The sequence below is a fragment of the Neopelma chrysocephalum genome, unplaced genomic scaffold (assembly GCF_003984885.1).
Source record: "Neopelma chrysocephalum unplaced genomic scaffold, ASM398488v2 Primary Assembly neopelma1_361, whole genome shotgun sequence".
Taxonomy (NCBI): domain Eukaryota; kingdom Metazoa; phylum Chordata; class Aves; order Passeriformes; family Pipridae; genus Neopelma; species Neopelma chrysocephalum.
Genome location: NW_020898025.1, coordinates 466,827 through 488,291, shown reverse-complemented (window position 1 = coordinate 488,291; position 21,465 = coordinate 466,827). Strand labels below are relative to the sequence as shown.

Genomic DNA, 21,465 nt, shown 5'->3' with positions numbered 1-21,465 from the left:
TGCTGCTGCCTCTCCAGGGTGGAAAAGGATGGGATACATTCCCCTGGCACGGTGGGCAGTGACCAGGAGCCAAAGGCATCACCAACAGGAGACTCAACTGGTTTAAGCCATGAATCCTGAGAGCCCCTTCCCAGCCCCCCGAGACTCCCAAGCAACAAGGAGCCAAACACCAGCTCCCACCTCCCGCAAGGAGTGCAAACACAATTAATTGTTTAATATCTAATGAAGTCTGATGTGCTGCCCTTGCACTAGGGGTGCAGTGACCACCGAGGTGGCTGCCACTTCAGCATGGGAAGAGTTTATAAAACTCTCTCACGGAGCCTTTAGGGATTGGAGGATCCCTGGAAAGCAGCACACGGGGTGGGCTGGGTTCATGGCCAAGAACTCATGGTCCTTGTGTGGCTGGGGGCACATCACAGCACCCCACCACAGCCTCCCACCATCCAGCAGAGATAGATACCAAATCCAGTGGTGCTGAGCCCCCTGGAGCTGGGGAGCCCCAGCTGAGGCATTGCTGAGCCCTGTCGGGTCCCTCCCAGGGCTCCAAACAAGCTGAAATGATCCCAGTCAACAGTCAAAGGTCCCTCTATAACCCAGCAGGGCTGATCTGTGCCTTGATGAGCTCCAGCACTTGCCTACAGGGGAAAAAAACACTTATTAGATTAAAACCAAGCCCCTCTTCATGAATCCTCTCCCTCTTCCCAAGCCCAATCATTTTAAAAGGCAGAGGTGGAAAAAAAATCCCGGGATAGGTTTAAAGAGACTTACCCCTTCAACAGGAGATACTTCAGCCTTCTGTAACTTTACAAATAAACTTTGCTTTATAAGTTTGACTTGTGGCACAGTTTTGGCAAATTCAGACCCCTTAAATACACCGTTTCCTGCATTCTTGATTGCTATCAGAAGGCTTGGGAAAATATACAGGTGGATGGAATAAATTTTAACTCTTTGCTCCCCTCCGAATCAGAAAGCAACTGGTCTAATGGAGAGTTCAGGGCTGCTCCAGAAGGGACCAGTAGTCCCAGATGGATAACAAATCTCTACTCTAGCAGCACAGGGAGATGCTTGGGATGGGCTTGGAGGAAAACAGGAATTAGGCCTAAAGGAAAGAGCTGGAAGTCAGACTGAAACATTATAAAGCATTATATTATGTTATATTGTGTTATATTATATATTATGTATTGTATGTAGTATATATTATATTATTTGTATTATATTACATTGCATTGCATTAATATCTTACATATTATAAATAATCCTATTATTTCCTAGTTATTTCCTCTCCATCCACCGCTCAGATGCTGCCAGAGCTCTTCCAAAACCACTGGAACTGTTGATTTTATTGGCTGCTCTCAGACTGAAGGGGTTGAGGACCCCCCCAGCCCACCCAAGGGTTCCTGGGGATGGAGCAGGGGGGAATTAGGGCAGACAATGCTTTGGGGGAGCAGGAGCCACAGACACGGTTGTCCCAGTGCATTTCTGGCTGCTAAATGCAGCAAGCAGGGAGATTTCATTTAAATAAAATTTAAAAAAAAAAATAAGAAAGGAATTAAGGAAAGGAAGCTGTTCCCTGCCCCTGTTCTCCTGGACAAACAACCTCCCTCAGCCCACGTGCAACGACTAATTTCTTTCTGCCACATCGAGATACGGCGGATCTGAATCAGCTGTTTTTACTGGATTCATTTTTTTCCCCTCTTTTTTTTTTTTTTCTACTTTTGCCAACAAAAGTATTAAGAGGTTCAGCCCTGGAGATGAAAAATGAGCGGCTGGAAGGAACCACAGCCCAAAGCCCCAGGTGAGGCACTGGGTGAGTCTGGACTGGCCAGAGCCCACGTTCAGCCAGGAAAACCCAGGCATGGGGAGTCCAGCTTCACTTCCCACAAATGCCAGTGACCCCGCTGGCCAAAGCTTGTCTGGAAAGCCAAATAAATGCAAATGAAGTAATAATAATAATAAAAAAATAACAAATTAAAAATTCCAGTGAAGTCTTCTGGGTCTGGACCAAGCAGGAGGAGGAAATTCCAGCTCCCTCTATGCCAGCTGCCACCACAGAAGGATGCTGAAAGGTGCCCAGAAAGTCACTGGTAAGAAATGTGCTGTGCAGAGGCTGGGCTGAGTGGGAAGGACACATCCACACTGGGATGGCAGGGCTGCATCCAGCCTTTTTGCCTTTTTCTTTTTTTCCCCCTGAGCCTCAGCCTCACTTGAGCACAGGGACAGGAACATCCACAGGACCTGGGCATCTGCATCTGTCAGCCAGGACAATGCTGAGGGACAGACGTGTCGTGGAGCTCCAAACAGCCTTCCAAGGGGAGCAGGAGCATCCAGGCCTCCCACAGGAGCGTGAGTGAAGCTGGCAGGGATGCAGGGTCAGGAGCAGGGATCCTGTCTGGACCACAGTGGCTTTGCTGGTCCCCTTGACTCCGGGGCCAGCAGCCACACAAGGAATCCCTTTCCCAGTGAGCAGAGCCCCGGGACAGCTGGAGAGGGAGGGGATTACTCATCTCCACAGGGTTTGTGGCTCCAGGGACAGATTTTTTCCTCTCAGAGGCCAGCTGGGACCTCACTGAGTCAGGCAGGGGGAGTTGCAGCCGCTTCCAGTGGCCGTGGCACGGAGGGAGCTGGCAGAGCACTGCTGTCAAACAGAGCTCTGCTGAGATGGGAGAGGGTTTGCCACGTGCACAAGCCCAAGTCAGGTCTTTCCCAGGGAGTCTGGATGCAGGGAATCCAACATCTCCCCGTCAGTGCCCACCCATCCCCTCCGTGCTGAGGACATGGGCATGGGGCAGAGGGGGCACTGCTGCCAGTGGACCCTCACTCTGCCCCAGCCCTGCAGAGGTGATTACCAGGAACCAAACAAGGCTCCTGGATCACCCCTGTTTCCCCAAAAAGGGCCTGAAGCACCTGGGGATCAGGGCCAGAGCAAGCCCTGTCCCTCTGCAGCTCAACAAAAAGACCTTGGCTGCCTCCTGCCCTCCTCAGGCACCTCTTTAATTGTGGTGACAAGGACTTGGAGTGGGTGGGAGAAGCCAAAAGAGGATCATGGGATTCAGCTTAGGAAGGAGCTGGTGAGACCTTGGGGCTGGGCAGGGCTCGTGCCCGCCGGCCCAGCTCCTGGGAGCGGAGGAGAAGCTGGCCCTGGGCACTGAGAGCAGATCAAAGCACCCGAGAGTGTTTGGAAGTGATGGACAAGACAAAAGGAGAGGATGAGCAGACAGAAACCTGCCCCAGATGGGCCGTGTGGGGCTGGGCTGAGGACGGGGAGGGTGCTCGCTGGGATCTGAGCTCTGCCCCAGGTTTATGGAATGACCTCGGGCAACTGCTTTCATCTCATTGTGTCTTGGCAAAACTGGGTGAAACGCTCCCCTCGTGGCTCCTGCTTTGTTTAGGTGGCAAGTGGGAGCACGGGCTGTCACCCAGGGCCTCGTGGGGACGGTGCCAAGGCTGAGCTGCTCCGAGTCCAGCTTGACACAGTAGCCTCCGGGCTCGAGCATCCCAACACTCCACATCCACTCTCTGCATGTTGGGAATGCCCACAAAGCCCCTGTTTTCTCTCCAAGAGGGTAGAAATGCAGAATTGACTCTAACCCGGGCTCTGCAGCGGGGGGGGAAATCTGGGCAACACGGGGGAGCTCCTTTTCTCACCATCAGTCCCCCTCCTTGCTCCATCTCTGAGGGGTGGAGAAGCAGTTGCAGAGCCTCTCTGGCCATGTCAGGACAAGGAGCTGGAGGCAGGAGCAGTTCCCTTTAGGGCCCCAACCCCATGGACTCACACCCTGCTCTGCACCAGCTGTGCTTTGCCCGTTCCCATCTCCCAGGACCCATCCCACCACCCATTCCTCATGGATAGGGAGAAGCCAGGCCAGGCTGGGGTTTGCCAGGACCAGAGGAAAGCACAGCTCGTGGGAGGGACCCTGGTTATCAGCACAGGCACCGGAGGGGAGAGAGGAGCTAAAAAGGGACCTGAACCAAAACCCACGTGCTCCTGGTTTCCTGGGAATGGTTTGCAGTGACCACAGGAAGCAGCACACAGGTCTGGGCAGCTGCCCCAGCCACTCTGCGGGGCCACAGCCACCGGCAGGACGGCAACAGCCGTGGGGTCACAGCCCTGCCGTGGGGTCAGAGCCCTGCCGTGGGGTCACAGCCCTTCTATGGGGTCACAGCCCTGCCGTGGGATCACAGCCCTGCCATGGGGTCAGAGCCCTGCCGTGGGGTCACAGCCCTGCCGTGGGGTCACAGCCCTGCCGTGGCCGAGGACGTGGCACGGGTGGCACTGCCAAGGAAATGCACAGTGGGAAGGCAGGAGGGAGGCACCGACCCCAGCACCACCATTCCAGTGGTGCCCATGGAGCACCCCCGCTCCCCTCTCTGCCCCCTCTCTGCGTGCACCGAGATTCTCCAGGACTTTTTCCACTTGGAGAAGCCCCTTGTTTGGCAGCAAAACCAGCGCGTTCTGGGAGCTGTGGTGCAGCACCACGTCTGCTCGGCACAGCGGCCAGAGAGCAGCACGGTCCCCCAGCTGTCCCCTCGCTGTCCGTGCCCTGGCACAATCCCGTTTTCCTTGGCTGGACCGCCAGAGCAGAGAGCTGATCCCGCACTGAGCGGCTGCACCGCCCCCAACTCACGGGGAAAGTGGGGGTGAGAGGGAGCGGGGGCCAAAATCCCGGGGCACCCGTCCCGTCCCGGTTGTGCAACAACACCCGGCCCCTGCCCGGCTTTGAAATGCAAAGGCAGGGAGCTCTGCCGCGCTGGGGCAGCGCCGCTGCGGGCTGAGGCAAACAAAGTGCACGACACAACCGGGCTGCAGTTTGCTAATCGACCGGCAGATTCAGACCGAGAGGCATCTCGCATTTAAATGGCGTTTACCGCTAATTAAATGCACAAAGGAGATTTTTTTTTTTTCCAGGCATCCCAGGTCGCTCCTGCAGAGTCTGAACACCCACACGCGCACACACCCAGCGCCTCTGCACGACCAGGGCTTTTTTTTTGTGCACAAAGCAGTTCATTTCCATGCGCGTGGATTGGGCAACGCCGCCATTCCCATGTCCCCGTCCCTGCTCCTGCCGAGGACACACGTGCTCGTGGGTGGCAGCGGGTCTCAGGTCTCCCAGTTTCACCCCCATGTCCACTTTCGGGGCTTCTGGATGGGAATCACAGCACTGGAACAGCTCCAGCCCGTTTGCAGCTTTGGGGGAGCTGGGTGAGGTCTGGCAGGCATTGGGCTCATAGTTGGTTTGAGGGACAAGACCCACGAGGTCCTGTCTGCCAGAGGCAACCCTGAGGTCCAGCCACTTGCTCTGGCCACTCAGCACAGGTACCCCCAGGGTGCCAATGGCCACAGGAGAAAGTCCTGTGAGGAGAATGTCACCCGTCCTGTGGGGACACGGCACTGGTGATGCTCCACAAGCCACATCAAGGTTTGCCCTGCACCAGCTGCTCTGGGTCAGCACCAGCCCGGTCAGGGTGTGCCACACACCAGTGCAGGTGCTTGAGGGGTGTCCCAGGACTGGAACTTTCTTCTTCCCAACTGGCTTTGAGGCTGCCGTGACCTGACACCCTCCAGGAGCCACCCCTGCCCAGCACCCTGCCCCCAGCTCGAGGGCAGGCAGGGGCACGGGAGGACGAGTCCCTCGGTGTGACCTGCTCCCTGCCCCGCTCCCGAGGCTGCCTGCAAGCTAACCAGGATAATTGGGCAGAGGAAAGCTTGGGGTCAACGAGCAATTCCCTGTGGTGTGCAGCCAGCCTGCAGGACAGAGCGGTGAGCACTGCCCTTAATGGTGGTGAATACAAATCACCTGTTAAACTTACCTGAAACTGCAGTGACTTCAGAGTGAGGAGGAGGAGACAGCCATGAAACCAGGCTGCCCTTTTCCTAGATCTTGTCCTGGAGTGGTTTTACCAGCAGGGCCCCATGTCCCCACCACACCAACTGGCCGGGCAGGACGGGGTGGTTGACCCAGGGTGATGTGTAAAGAGGCAGCACAGCCCCGGCTGCACGTGCAGACCATGAACTCCAGTGCTCCCAGTAATGCTGAGCAGCTCAGGGCCACCTCCATCCCAAAATCCCAGTGCTGCTGCCCTGTGAGGGGGTGAAGAGTCCCATTTCTTTGAGGCACAGAGTCGCCCCTGAGCATCACCCGTGTTTGTAGGGTTTAACCTGAGCGAGCTGCCTGCCTGGGAGCAATCACTGCAGTGCCAGGATGGCACAGGACACTTTGGGAGGCATTAGAGGGGGTGGCAGTGGCAGCCAGCGAAGGCTTCAAGGCCCAGAGCCCTGGGCAGACATTCCTGATGCTTCCTGAGCCCCATGTCCATGTTGGGTGCAATTAGGGAATGATCAAACTGCTCATTTTGAGGCAGTGGGAGGATAAAAACTCCAGATGCAGAGCAGTGCTAACACTTGGGGTGTCTGCAGGCCTGAGGAGGGGAGGAATTTCCACGTGGAAAATTAAATGGTGAAACCAGCACTGGCAGTGAGGGTGGGAAGGGGCTGAAAGCAGCCAGGCTGCAGGTGACAGCGGGCACAGGGATCTCAGAAGGCAGGCTCTGGAGGGGGTAGGGGGCTGCTGGAGTCATCCCACCCTGCACAGTGATGGTGAGGGGCAGGAGCGACATTCCTGGGTTTCCCAGCTGTGTTCCAGAGCCCAGCCCACCCGAGGGAGACCCAGGGGACAGCCAGGAGACCCAGGGGACAGCCAGGAGACCCAGGGGACAGCCAGGAGACAGACACCACTGCATTTCACAACTGCAAACGGCTCGTGCTCCCCCCGCCGCCACCACCCACATTTGGGGTGTGTTTGTAATCTCTAGATGTCGAGTTTGTATCTCCTGCTCATCTCCAGTCCAAGCATTCCTTCTTGTTTACTGGTCCTCTCCCAGTCACAGGCTCCCAGTCAAGCAGAGGAGCTTTCATTTCCTAGGGACATCTTGCATTCATTAGGGCATGTTGTTATTGACTTACAAGGCTGCTAATTCTCAAGGTCCAATTTAGCCCTCAAAACCACTAACATGTGTGCTGGGGAGTTGCTACATCGCTGCCACCAGCCAAGTGTGCTCAGCAGGCACAAAGGGAGCCCAAATTTAAAGACATCTCCTCTGTCAGAGAGGTTTGGGTCCTCTCTGCTGATGCTCAGGAGCTTCAGCCCTAAAGGGCACCTGCATCCCACGCAGGGATGGCTCTGCCTGAGACATAACTGCCAGGGCAGCTCAAATATTTGCCCTCTGCAAACGGGAGCAGCGGGTCCTCGAAAAGCAGCCACGATGGCGGAGGAGATGCTGTGGGGTGATGGGGACACCTGGTCCCTCAAAACAGCACCTGGCTGCAGGCACAGGGGACACACAGGCAGCCCCCCAGACTAGAAGCAGAGTGTGGTGACCCTGTGGGGTGGGAGGGTGAACTCTGGCTCCCAGGGCTGCACCACGAGACAGCGCTGGCAGACGCGTCTTAGGAGGGAATTCAAGTGGTTTGAGAAGTTGCCTCAGCCACGGATGAGCTGCACCAGGCAACCGCAGGTGGGCTCCTTGTCTGGGCCCGGCGTTAGGTAAAACAGGTTTGCTTAACTCCCCATCTCGGGGTACTTCTCCCTGCCTGTGGTACCCGGGGAGCCGGCGGGGAGGGGCAGCTCCCGAGGTGCCTCCGAGCAGCCCCACTGACTATATATAGTGAGCCCAAGCTCTCAACTTGAGCCCCCGGGGGCACTGACTCACCCACAGAGGTGGATTAAAGCCGGGTGGCTGAAGCAATTCCAGCCCCCAGCTGCCGGCCCCACCCCGGCCGGGAAGCTGCAGCCCCCACAGCGGCGATGGCTGAACCACATGGAAGCAACGCCGGAGCCGCCGTGTTTACAGGCTGGGGAATGAAAGCAGGGCTGGGAGCCTGTGCCGAGCCAGCCCGGCAGCCACGGGATCCGCAGGCTCCCCGCCACGATGGCTGGGTGATTGGGATGATTGGGATGATTGGGGATGATTGGGATGGCGGCGGGAGCAGCCCCCGGGGAGCAGGAGCAGGGGAGAGGCCGAGGGGGATGTGGTGGATGCACCTGCACAAGGACCACTCTTGGAGGTGACCTCTTGACTGTCCAAAGCCTTGAGAGCATTTTTTTCCTCGGCCAAGAAGCTGAGACCTTGTGCAAAGCTCGAGGGAAAAGAAATGGAGCTGCACCCACAACCTCTGGACCAGCACTGGGCTGGTACAAACCACGTCCCCACTCGCCTCCTTCCCTTCCCCAGCTTTTGCAGGTTTGGGTGGCACTGGGGGCAGGAAGCCCCTTCTCTGGTTGTCCACAGCCTGGTGTGGGGCCAGGAGCTGGGGCTCCCAGCATGAGGGTGGTCAGGGGTCACACAGGGTGGCTTAAAGTCCTTCAGAGAGGGATGGAAAACTCGCTTCTCTGAGGCAGAGGTGCTGCAAAGGCCTTGTTTGGGGCCACCTGGAAAGGGAGAGCCAGGAGCAGAGCTCCCAAAAAACATGCAAACTCTGCAAAGGTGGTTTTGGGTGCCAGCTGGAGGTGCCTGATGTGGGACAAAGAGCAGCATCTCCCATGACCCAGCTGCTGGCTGGGACAGCCCTTGTTCCCACGCTGAGCCTGGCCCAGCACACATCAGCAAAGCAAGCTCAATATCATTATCCTCCCTCCTTTCCAAGCAGTTACCTGAGCAGAGCAGAGGAATTATGGCAGCCAGGAACAGCATTGGACCCCTGAGGTGTTTACACAAGGCACGGGGGCAGGAACGTTGCCTGGCACATCTTCACACACACACAGGAGCTGCTCAGGTCACCGGAGCACAGAGAGAACAGCTCTGCCATGGGCCCAAATCCACGTGGGAACGAGGAGAGTCGTGGGATTTGCATCCTGAGGTTCAGCTGCAATGCAAGGCACTGGGAAGCAAGGAGAATTCCCGGCCTGCAGGAAGTCCGAGTGTCTCCGTGTGCTGCAGGAGCCAACCCTGCCCAGCTGTGACACAGCACAGCTTCAGGCAGCTCAGGGAGCAGCACCACCTTCCCCCAGGGATGCTGCATCCCGGGAATGGGCTCCTTGGGCAGCAAGGCTGACCCTGCTGCTGCGGTGCTGAGGTCCTTTTAGAAATCAAACTCCTGGAGTGCTTTGGGAAAGGCCAAGAGCTGGTCCCAGAGCTCGTTACCGGGACCAAATCCCAGGAAACCCAGCCTTGGGCTCCTCCAAAAAACTGATTCTCAGGCCATGGCTGAGAGGGACTGGAGTTCATTACCATGTGTTCAACAAATGCAGATGAAGAGGAGCTCGGGCAGGACAGAGGCACCTCACACAGGCAGGTGTAGGGCAACCTGTAATTAAAGGGTTCAGCTAATTCTTCCTGGGTTCAGGTCATCACTGCACTGCCCCTCAGAGCACTTTATCCTCGGAAAATGCCAATCCCAGCCACTGCTCTTGAGTGACTGCTGAGTACATGAGTGACACCAGGCCCAGTGAACCACCTGCTGATCAGTACCAGGATGGGACATGTCACCACCGGGCTGGTGACCTTAAAGGATGGCGTTCAGCAGGTTGAATAAACAAAAAGGTCCCTTTTGGCATTAAAAATCTACATCTCACCATTGGAAAAGCAATCCCAAAAGTCTCTGGTCAGGAAGACACATCTCCAAATGCAGCTCTTCACAGAGCCATGTGGATCTTCAGAGGCCCAGGAGAGGTGGGAGAGGGTCTTCCCAACACACAAACCCATCCCTTGAGAAAGCTGAACAGCACCAAATTGTTTTAAAAGGCCTTAAAAAACAGCAGCTGAAAAATCTTAACCGGATCATTTCCTCCTGGACATATTTGGGAATGTATTTATTTTATATCTCATGAAAAAAAAAATGAAATTCCAGGATGTAAGTGAGAAGCCAAGAAATAAAAAAAAAAAATTAAAAAAAAAAAGGGGAGGGGGGTGAATGAAAGAAAACAAATTTGAACCGGGGCTGTTTTACGTGCAGTATTAAATCTCCAGCACACAATGAATCATGTAGTCCTGGGTCTAACAAGGAGGACTCCAGAAAGTCTGTAGCATGAAGGAGTCACTGGAGACTCTAAGAAATATGACAAGCTCGGTCCAAAGTGCACAAAAGAAGGTGGGTTTTTTTTTAGTAAAGGGGAAAGAAAAGGAAAAAAAAAAATCTAATGGTAAGGGGAAAAAACCCAAAACAAACCCTCTGAAATTACAGTCCTACAACAGCTTCATTTGTATAATCCTTCTGTTCCAGGTCCCAGGAGGGTGCTTATGGGGGGACAGGGCTCTCACCAGCCAGGATGAGCACACAGATCCCAGAGAGCCGGGGCTGGAGCCCAGGGAGTCACCAAACCTGTTCCCTCGCCCCGGGCAGGCCGGTGTTTACACGGACAGAGGTGTCTGAGAGCTCTGACACGTCCCTCACCCCCCGTGGGGGCAGTTTCCCAGCAGCTGGAGATTTTTCCTGACACCCAGCCTGGATCTGCACCTCTGGTTTTCCTCTCCCTGGACAGCAGATCCCCTCGTGGAGATCCTACCCTTGTTTCTCTAGATGATGCTCCCTCTCCTCTCGTTTGTCCTGCTCCAGGCTCCCAGTGTCTCCTCTCTCCTAGGAAATTCCAGGAGTAGTCACTCACCTCTGAGGTTTGACCTTGTGGCCTCCAGCCCTGACTGCCCCTCTCAGGGCAGACACACAGGACAGCACGAGGCAGGAAAACCCTGGGGGAAACCTCTGCCCTCCTGCAGCTCTGGCAAAGCCTCTCCAGCCTCTTCCCATGCTTGGGAAAGGCATGGGAAGAGACTCCCTTACCCATGAGCTGGACAAGGCAGGAGCCACATTCCTCTCTTCAGGGCTGGAGATCCTAATGGATGGAGCTGGAGGAAGATCCAGTGTGATCCCAAGGTTGGTTTGGGTCTGGAGAGAGAGCCCAGAGCCGAAAGCTCTGCAGGATCTGAGGCGCCCAAGAGCTCCGGGAGCGATGCCGAGCGAGCACAGAGGCAGAGCCGCCTCCAGAGCCCCTGGAAACCAGCAGAGAGAACCAGCCCCCAGCACAGCAGAGACCCTTGAGCACGGTCCCACCACGGCCCCCCACTGTCCTACAGAGATGCTGCTTTATCTGCCACCCAAAATCAGCCAGTGCTGCCCCCGGCACAGCAACACTTCCCCATTCCCGAGGCAGGGAGCAGAGTCACCTTCATCTCCAAACCCGCCCCAACCCCTGTCCCCCAGCTCAGGTTCTGTTCCCCAGAGCAGAACCTTGGGATCTGCAGCAGCAGCAGGCAGCTATGGATCCTGCAAAGAGCAATCCCTCCCTCCTGCCAGGGGGTCATTTCCCTCTGTGCCAGGACAAGGAGCAGCTGAGCTCCCGAAGTTTGCCCTCACATGGACTGGCCAGGGTGGGCACAAAACCTCCAGCATTCCTTAGCCCAAAGCAGCCACATCAACACAGGGATGTCACTCCTTGCCCAGTCCCACCCAGCTCCCACTGGGGCCATCAATCTTTATAAAACATGGAAGGAAGAGTGCACAGGTCAGCAAAGGAGTGGGGCAGGTGGAGGAGTCTCCAGAAGGAGGGAGCTGCCCCTTTCTTTTGGTACAAGAAGAGGCTGAGGGAAGGAAAACATGAATCTGTCACTCGTCTCAGCCTCCCATCAGCTGGGCACTTGCCAGGCAGCAAAACACTCTGTGGTTTCACTCCATCCCCACCATCACAGGCCCTGCTTGGGAGCTCCCCGGCTCCTCGGAGGGACTTTGATGCAGGATGGATACAGCAAAAAAACTGGGGAGGGGCAGAAAGCTCAGCCCGTGGGCATGCACAAGCACAGCAAACTCGTTCCTTGGCCTTTCATCTGCTTAATAACATGCTTTCTGTGGCATCTACAGAAACCTGCTAATAGCAAAGAATATGAGCTCGTCTAAAACGGGAATCCACCTTCTCCGCCTGTTCCCGCTGGGATGGAGCGTGGGGAGCACCAGGGAGGACAGTTACCCAGGCAGGGAGCAGCAGGGCCTGGGAGCATCTGCTGTGTCACCAGCAGCATCCACACTCCCTGCTTGATTAGGTGGGAAATGGGAAGGATTATTGCTTTGATAACACCCCAAGTGCTCGGCTCCAGGGAAACTCCTGGACTTCACCACGGGAATTTCCTACGTGCCCGAGAGGAAAACCTGGTATCCCAAATTATTGCTGGGGTCAGAGCACAGGGATCAGCAGCAAACTCTGCCAGAGGGGACAGCAAGGCAAGGACCTTCCCACTGTCCTAAACAGAGCTTGTATCCCCCACGAAATGACCCTGGAGGGCACCATCAGTGTCCAGTGCTGGGCACATTCCAAGGAAGGCCTGACAGGCTCCTTGTCCCTGGGTTTTCCAAACTTCTGTCAGATAATCCTGTATGGCCTTAGGCAAGGCTAATTCAATATCAGGAAAAAAATACACAGTTCAGCATGGAAGAGGCTCCCACATGGTCCTTGGAAAGGGGAAGGAGGCAGGAAGGGCTTGTGGTGCAGCACCAGGAACTTGGGAAAGCTGGGTTTGATACCTGTGTCCCACCTACTACAGGAAAACAGGGGCATGAAGCCTTCAGCTCTCACTGTCACAGTGTTCCTGGAAGGGGCTGACAAGTCCTGTGGGAGAGATGAAGGAGTGAGAGGGGCTTTTCTTCTCAGCTCAGCCTAAACCCCCCCTGCAGTGGGGACCTTTGTGTCAGAGCTGCAGCGACCCAGCTCCCCACAATGGCCACAGTCACTGAAGTGGCTCCAAAGCCACATCCCATGGGCAGGACATGGGAGTCCAGCAGCAAAGGTCACTTCAGGAGCCTGAACTCATCTCTAATTAGCACTGGGCACTGCACAGGCAGCACAGAGCAGGAGGAACCTCCCAGGGATCCAGCCATGCTCAGGATCCTCGCGGGGATCCATTAGGGATGAGCCAAGGAAATGCCTTGTGGGACAGAGATGGTCTTAAATGGCATCATAGGAGGTGCTTGTCCCACTGGCTGCTTGGCAGGGTTTGGAGAGAGGCATCACCCAGCCTTCAGCTCCACTGGGTTCTTAAAAACTACCCTATATTGAGAGCTTTGTGCAGGCTGCAGAGCTGCCTCAGTGCTTTGGGGCGTTTTGAGAATGGAGGCTCCTCCAGCAGCAAACACTCGTCCATTCCCAGCGTTCTGCTCTTGTGGGATGAGGGAAAAAAACCACAAAAGCACAGAAAAGCACCCAAAAGAGTCCTGCTGTCCGTCTGTGGCCATCTCTGACCTGCACCCCCAGAGTGTGACACGGGCCAGCACATCAGAGGTGTGGCTGCACACCCCGGAACACGGGGACAAACGTTTCTCCAAGCCAAGCCCAAACACACTCACGCTGTTAAAATGGGGCCAGAACAGAGTATTTCGGCTTCCTTCGCTCTCAGACATTCCCCGGTGTCTCTGTATTCTCCCTTCTCCACCGGGAAGCAGCCGTGGGATGTCGCGGGAGGGCGGCGGGAGCCACCAAACCCCGGCGTGGGGAAGGTGCAGCCTCCGAGGTGGCCCCGGCTGGGGCAGGAGCCGGAGCCCGCGGCTGCTCCCGGGAGCTGCCAGGAGATTCCCTGGGCCGAGCCTGACCTCCACAGGCCGCCTGGATCATGACAGCCCCGCGCTGCTCCTCGGGACCAGCAGCACCTGGAAAATATTCCCAAATCGCGCGAACAGGAATAGCGCCCTTTCCCCACCCAACTGCCCCGGTGTCACCAGAGCTGCGGGATCTGGGACTGCCTCCCTCCTGTCCCAGCAACCGGCTCGGGGCATAGGAGCTCCTGGGCTTGTTTCTCCTCTCCTCATACATCCAGAGCTTCTTGCTGTGCATCTCCCCTGCTGCTGCCTTCCCTTGTTCCAGAAATTAGGAGTTTGCAAGAGATGTGGATGCTACAGGAAGGGAAGATTCACAGTGCATGAAGCTGTTGGTCTAACAGGGCTTTCCACGCCCTGAGGAGCCCTTTGGGCACAGAAGATAGAGCTTCATGGCCAGGAGCAGACCCTGGAGTCCTGATTCCCCAGAATCCCTGTCATCTGCTCAAACAGGACTGTTCACACCTTTGCACTCACACAGTGCCTGGAAAAGCTTATCCTGTACCCAGTTAGCAGCAGGGCAGCAAACACTGAGGATTTGGTTTTCAGCTCAAAGAGAGGAAAACATCTCATGGGTGTAGCTGATGCTGAGGCTCCTTTTCCAAGACATTCTGAGTGAGCAAAGCAAACGCCCCAGCGGAGCCAAGTCATCCCTGGAGGGCAACAGCAGCTCCGGAGCCTCCTGCCTGACTGAGGTTTCCACTAACAGCTGCTGATCTGAATTCCTAGACACAGCATCTGCCTCCTCAAAGCCTTGGGTTTGTCTGGGTGCCGGTGCCAAATTCCAGAGCTCTCCGGCGTCCCGGCGGATCCGCTTTGCCCTCCACACACACGGCCCAGCATGTGACGGGAAGGGGCAAGGCCCCCCCAGAAGGGCAGTAGGAGCTGGTGGTGCCAGCAGGGCTCCAGAGCCAGGAAATCAAAAGGAGGGTTGGTCAGAGCCCGGGGCAGAGCGAGCGAAGTCAGTGACACGGGCAGGGCTGAGTGAGCGGTTTGCAGGGCTGAGACCTCTGCCCAGATGTGACAGGAGCTGCTCCATGTCCTGAACCCACCCCACTGCTCTCCCTCGGGCCCAGCCTGTGTTCCAGCACTGGCAGGTTCCCCCACGGCTGCCCAGCCAAAGTTGCTCCACCAAGGTGTAACAACCCCCTTCGAAGGGCTTTGGAGCAGCTGCGTCCACGGCACAACATCCAGTGCTCCAAGGGGCAGCTTTTCCCTCTCCCAGTGCCTCTGCAGGTGGGAAGTGCGGGAACAAGCAGTGGGAAAACAGAGCCTCTGACATGGAGCCTCAAGACCTTCTCTGAGTGTTGTGCCACGATGCCACCAGCCCTCTCACGTGGGTCACTGGACTTCTCGCCCTGCACTCCTTCCTGGTCTGCTGCTACTTGCTGGACTAGTGCTGTGGAGACATGAGGAAAAGTGTCCCATGAAAAGCCTGGCAGCCAATTTGATGCACTGGCACCGTCTGCAGAGCCAAGTGTTTATTCCCAAGTGAACTCTGCACAGAATCACTCCCAGGCTGGGCAGGGATCAGCACCACAGCAAGGGTGTAAATAAAATTAGGAGTCCAACATTGATTCCAGTTTGCCCACTAACAACGTTCCCATTCACTCAAGGAAACATTCCCAGGAATTGCTCCTATTTGCTGTCTGGCAATCCAGGCTGTGTTTTTCCCCTCTGTTGAACCAACACTCCTGATAAAGCCGGGAGCCTTCCGGCTGCTCCCTCAGCGTCGAGATACAAAGAGCCCTCGCCTTTCATCGCCTGTTCCAACCACACAGTGTGGCCAACCCTGGAGAATCGGGACTCCCGGATTCCTTCCTGGCCCTCCTGCCCAGGGGGACCCTGACATGTGTCCCCACTGCTCTGAGGTGGGTTCCTTTGTGAGCTCAGCTCGGGTGATAAGATCAGCCCTTGGGAGCGGCGCAACCACAGCTCTGAGCAGGGCGGTGTCACCCCCACACGGCACCCAAAATACAGCTTCACCCCTTGGGCCGGGTCAGAGCCGGGGATCTCTGCCCCAGACAGGCACTGGGTGACTCACAGGAGGGCACCCAGAGGCAGCTCCTGCGCCGGTAACCCGGAGGGACCCCCAACGAAGCTGTGGAGCTCAGCTATTCCTGGGAACCAGTCGCAGCTTGCCTGGGTTTCAAGGCCTTCTCTTATCTTGTGCAGCAGCTCGGGCTCATTGTGCAATCTCCCCACTGGAGACGTTACCAGCCAGGATTTATGGCTTCTGTAGTTTCCCTTTCATCGGCCCAGCTGGGGAAGCGCTGGCGGAGGATGAAAGCTGCTGCTCGGGGAGGGATGTCAGGAGAGCACTTCAAAGGCTCCCGGTGCTCTGAGTCGCGTTAGGATACTCGGGATCCTTCTCTTACAGCCATCCAACACCTTCAGGAGCCTCTCCCTCCTTAAGCACAGGCTTAACCATTTGGACCCAGAGTGAAGCACCTGCAGCTCAGCTCTCCAGGGGCAGGATCTGCCCTCAGGAGCCCCCAGCAAGTTGCTCCTCACCCACAGCACGTTGCACAGCAGCACCTTCCTCCTGCCCCCAGCCCTCTCCAAATACTTCACTCCCAAAGAAAATGAAGTGCCAGCTGGCTCAGACCAGCACAGTGGCCACCACAAATCCAGTCTGGAGCAGGAAGTTTCATGGGAAAGCTGAGCAAGCTCTGCTGTAAGGAGTAAGTGGCCGTAAGGGAAGTCTGGGCTGGAGGGGAAGGCCAGAGGGAGCCTGAGAAGGGATTTGGACACAGATCTTTGTGTCACGTTGCCCTGTGGGCAAAGTCACACTGTGAGAAAGTTTGCTCATGAGCATCTTTCACTGCCCACTGGGACAAAAGGATCTCAGACCAACTGGGCTGGTCTGTCACACTCCGGTGCCTGGAGGGACCCAGAGACAATCCCCACCCTGTGAGCTGCCTGCTGGTGTGCAAAATTTCCCTCCTCGAGGAATCTAACAGAGAACAATTCACCCAAAGGTCAGAGCAGCGTTATTTCACGCTCCTTGTGTGCTGATTCTGGCTCCAAGCCCACGAAAAGCTCAGAAATTAAAGCCCCTTGAAGAAATCCCACACTGAACCTTCAAACCCCCCTGGCCTGCAGTAAATGCTCCCATGCTGTTGTGGACCTGAGTGCTGGGTGAGTGGGTGCAGCGAGATGAAGAGCCAACCACTGCCTTAAAACCCAACCAAACACAGACTGCAGGAACTCCCAGTCCCTATAAGAAACACTGCCTGGGGAAATTAAAACTCAGAAGTAGCTGAAGCAGCACATGCCTTGCCCACACACACAAGCAGGAGCTGCAAAAACTGCCAGCATTTCCCTCCCCTCTGTCCTTGCCTGGTGTCACAGGGGATGGCACCTGGAGGGCAAAGAGCAGTTTGAGTTGTCCAAGTGCCCCGAAGGACAGAAAGAACAGCACGAGCTCCATCGTTCAGGTGTGTTTCAAACACAGCCACGGGCAGGAGCCCACAGGGACGGATCAACCCACCCAGGGCAAAGGAAAAAACTCAGCTACAAAGCCACAGGACGGGGCTGAGCACTCGCAGGGCTTTGTGAGGCTCTTGGGACGTCATTCCCAGTTGCCAACAAAGCTGATAAACTGGAGTCCCCGGGACCAGCACAGCCAATAAAAGCCGATTTCCTCAGGGCACCTGCCCTTGTCCTCAAGCAAACCCCCTCCAGGGCAGCAGCCTCAGCTCCCCTCCTCAGCCCGGGAGCTCCCGAGGTGCAGCAGTGCTGGGGCTTGTCTGGAGCCACACGTGTGTGTTTAGGCCCCAGTTCTGCTGCCAGAGCAGGTTCATTGGCCGAGCTCTGCCCCAAAAAGGGTCTTCATTTAGATCTCAAAGGATTGCCCGTGATACTTCTAAGTCTCCTTGTTGGAGCTACAGAAAAGTACAGAAAGTACTATCAAAAATCTTTCAAAGGAAACAATTCCTTCGAATTCTTGAAATTATTTACATGAAAAAAGGGGGGGGAAAATAATGTGCCCTACATGTTAATTTACTCTACGTTTTCGCTACAAATGGAAACTGTTTGCCTGACACAGACAAGAAATGAATTGGAGGCCTCCAGAGCCAACTCCAGGGAACTGTTGTCCAGATCATCTTTCTTCCTCATTAGACTCTTCCCAACAAGAATTGCACCCCAAAAACAACCTCCAACAACTGTGCAGCTCCAGAGCAGCAGCACAACGTGGTTGTTCACAGGGCCCAGCTTTGTGTTTAAAAGCAGCAAAGTCTCTAATGAGGCTCAAGCCTCAGGCAGTAAATTGTTCAGGAAGACAACCGGGGTCTCTGTCTTTTTCCCAGCATCCCACAACAACTGCAGGAGCATCCAGGAGCTGGAGTTCTCCCGGGAGAGCTCTGTGCACACAGCAGGACCTCCCAGAGCAGCTGGGAAAAGGCAGCTCGGAGCTACCGGGCACTGACTGTAGGAGGCTGGAGCTGCTCTGCAGGAAAACAGGACCAGCTGCAGCTGTGCTCCACATCTGGATGAAGGCATCACACAGCAAAGGCTGCAGCAGGGGGGTGTGGAACCAAGGGAGAAACAGGAGGAGAAGCTGTCAAGGGAATGCAGAGTCAAGACTGACCAGCCTGAGTGCTGGGCAGGAGTCACAGAATATCCTGAGTTGGAAGGGACCCACAGGAGTCATCCAGTCCAACTCTTAACCCTGCCCAGGACACCCCCGAGGTCACACCCTGTGCCTGAGAGTGTTGGTCAAACTCTTCCTGAGCCCTGGCAGGTTTGGTGCTGTGACCACTGCCCTGGGCAGTCTGACCAACAAGCTTCCTGTTCCCAGCTCAGTCCCCCTGCAAACCTGACAGCTGGTATTTTTAGGTGTTTTCTTCTGGGTTCTGCTCCCCCTCCAAGCAATCCCACTTCCGTGACCCACAGTCCCTTCTTCCCAATGGGAAGGCCTGGAACAGGAGGCTTGAAAGGCACATCAGATCAAAGGAAGCCCTGCGCTGCCGCGCTCGGCCGGGCAGGCGCCGCTCGCCGTTGACTAAGCTCCCTGCTTGGCACGCTCCCAAACCTGCTGCCTTTGAGTGTTTCACTGCTCACAGAAGCTTCTCACAATCAGCTTTTCTGATCACACATCGTTTAAAACGCTGCCACGTTCTGCCCCCAGAGCTCAGCACCGTCAGTGATCCCTCCCCGGCCGCCGCATGGACAGGGGAGGGTGTTTGAACCAGCGCTGCCTTCAGACTCATTAAGAGGAGCAGTATCGCTTCAATCGGGCTCCTTGAAATAAGAATTCCGTGTGCAAACTGACAAAGTCATTCTCCTGGGTCCTGCCAAGCCCTTTGCCGTAGGCAAAGCAGTTGAGACGTCCCTCAGCATCAACTCTGTTTGTTTATTTATAAAGTTCACATGTTTGATCTTCGTTTAGCAACTGTTTTCATCTCTCCGGCCGGTGGTAAGAACACAGCAGTTCTTCTCTTGAGTCAAAGAATCATGAGTTCTCTTCTCCCAGCTCTGGAAACCGTCCAGCATCAGCTTTGAGAGCTCATCCCAAATTTAGCCAGGCCGAGTGCAGGGGGCTCTGCAGGGCTGCTCAGCTCCAGCTCATCTCTCACAGGTACCAGTCAGGCTCTGGCTGTCACCTTCAGCTCAGACTTTCCAGGAGTTACCTCACAACACTTGACTAATTTCCCTCATTTTGAACACAGCCATCACAGCCCCAAGTTGCTCAGCCACCACAACTTTTGGGAATCTTGGAAAAAAACACTAACCTGGACTAAAACACTTTGTTACTGCCTGAGCTGCTGTGTTTTACTTCACTGGAGATTAAACTGTTTTCAGTCCCCCCACTCTGCCTTCAGGAGACCCCCCCAGACCCAAGCACTTGGGAGGGAACCAGTCACCAGATCCAGGGAATCTTGCTTTGCAGTGAATTCAGTGAAGCAAAGGCCTCGAGCAGCAGTTCCTAAATGTTTGTGATTAAAACCTCAGTTGCTCCTCATGGATCACTGACCCTGTTAACACCATCCCCTGAGCTGTAAGTCCAGCAAAGGCTCTCCTTGGCCTCCTGTGATCCACTGAGAAGAGTTTGGGAACCACTACAGTTAAACATGTTCTTGATCAATGAGTCACTGCATCCACCCTTTCTCTTGGAGACTTTCAGAGGCAGGAAAACCGTTCAGACACTCAGCCAATACTCAGCTTTCATTGTAACCAGTGTCCAAGAGCCCTCAGGCAACCACCTTGAATGAGTTCCCTTTCCATCCCACTGAAAACAAAGGTTTGTCCAGGTTTCTTCTTCCTTTCATAAAAATCTCTGCTACCCTCTGACAAATTGGTTCCTTCCTGTGCCAGGAAGTGCCACCTTCAGAGACACTTCCAGGGTCTCCTCAGCCCTTCAGCTGCTGCATTTTGCTGCTGTTTATAAGGGGAAAAAAATGAGTTGGGAAAACAATTAGAAAATTGCTTCTGGAATTTTCACAGCACAGTTAACACAACTGAAGCTTTCAGCAAATACTGTGCTTTAGCCTCTGCAATAAGAAAACTGGAGCTCCACAAAGTGTCCTAACTGCTGAAGGAATGAAGGTAAAACCAGGGCATTGCTCAACATCTTGGAATGATCCCTGTAAAACATGGAACTATGTACAAAGTCCTGGTTTATTTCTAGGAACTTCTTGGTGAAACGTCACAAAATTAAGTTGATGAGTATCTAAAATAACAGCTCCAAACATGGTGCCACAGGAAAGATCTCGAGGTGAACCAGCTGCTCAACACCACCAGGGACTGACAGCACCTTCCAGACTGGCTTAGACTCAGAGACAGGACAGACAGGAGGCAAATGGATCACAAATACCCCTGTGGTCTGACTGAAGCCTTCTCCTTTGGGAGGAGGGAGGTGGCACAACATTTCAGTCACTGCAGGTCTCACACCAAGGTGAACCAACAGCTACCACTAATCCCAGCTCGGGTGGTCCAGAGCCTGAACCACTGGAGCCCGTTGCAAATCTCCAGACTAGTTTTCCCTGGGGATGTGGCAACATGTTTGGGAGAGGTAAGCCAGAGCTCTGAAACCTGGATTCAAGCCAAGCTGAGGATTATTTGGATCAGAGCTGTCCCTGGGCACAGGTCAGAAATGTTCAGGCTCAGCAGCTCCCCTCGGCCTCTGGAAGTCTTTCCATTGCTCACATCAGCAGCTACACACAACTGGCTGGCACTGGGCTCCACGGCTTTCTCCAGAGCCAAAATCCAGCTGGTCTCTTCCTGGGATGTCCAGGAGGAACCTTAATCACCTGGGAGGTCATAAAAACAAAATCTAGCAAAAAATGCAAAGGTTACTAACGAGTCACAAGCAGCTCTTGCAGCAAATCACGATTATACACAATACATATCAGATATCCCAAGACTACTGACTTTGCCATGTGGGACAAGCATCCTCTTCCCAGCTCAACACTATTCCCTGTCCACTACACCCCCCTCTGTCCACCCTGTCACCTCTCAGGGACCTGTGTGACCAAACTCAGACCAGGCGACTGCAAACCTCACTGCAAACCACCTCTGACCTCAACCCCGAGTCAGTAAAAGCCTGGAATGGACCTTTGGGATCATCCAGTCCCAGGGACACACACAGGGATCCAAGCACATAATCCTACCCAGGGTTTAACTGCTGGATTTGCAGCTCCCACCAACACCTTTCTGCCAGCTCAAAGTCAGGTGATGGCATCCCAGATTACAGGCTCCAGGAATGTCTCCTGGATTCCACAAATTTCCTTTCAAAAACAAGAATCAGAGCCCAGCTACGCCTCAAACACTCATCAGACAAGAGATTGATGTGATAATGCTCGGGAAGTTTGGAAGAAAACTTCCACTGGTGGCTGGTGGTCTCTGCTCTGCAGACCCAGGGCCTGATTGACACCCCCAATTAAACCAAGGCT

At 55.1% G+C, this 21,465-nt stretch overlaps 1 long non-coding RNA gene across 2 annotated transcripts; it reads right to left on the bottom strand.

Moving 5' to 3' along the window:
* Positions 1-282: 282 nt before the first annotated feature.
* LOC113978793 lies at positions 283-6,004 on the bottom strand. Of its 2 annotated transcripts, XR_003537650.1 has the most exons (3): positions 5,076-6,004; positions 769-1,099; positions 283-635 (listed from the first exon to the last, which is right to left on the bottom strand). It is a non-coding gene; the product is annotated as an uncharacterized LOC113978793 (long non-coding RNA). The 2 variants fall into 2 exon arrangements; XR_003537651.1 differs by lacking the exon at positions 769-1,099.
* Positions 6,005-21,465: the final 15,461 nt, after the last annotated feature.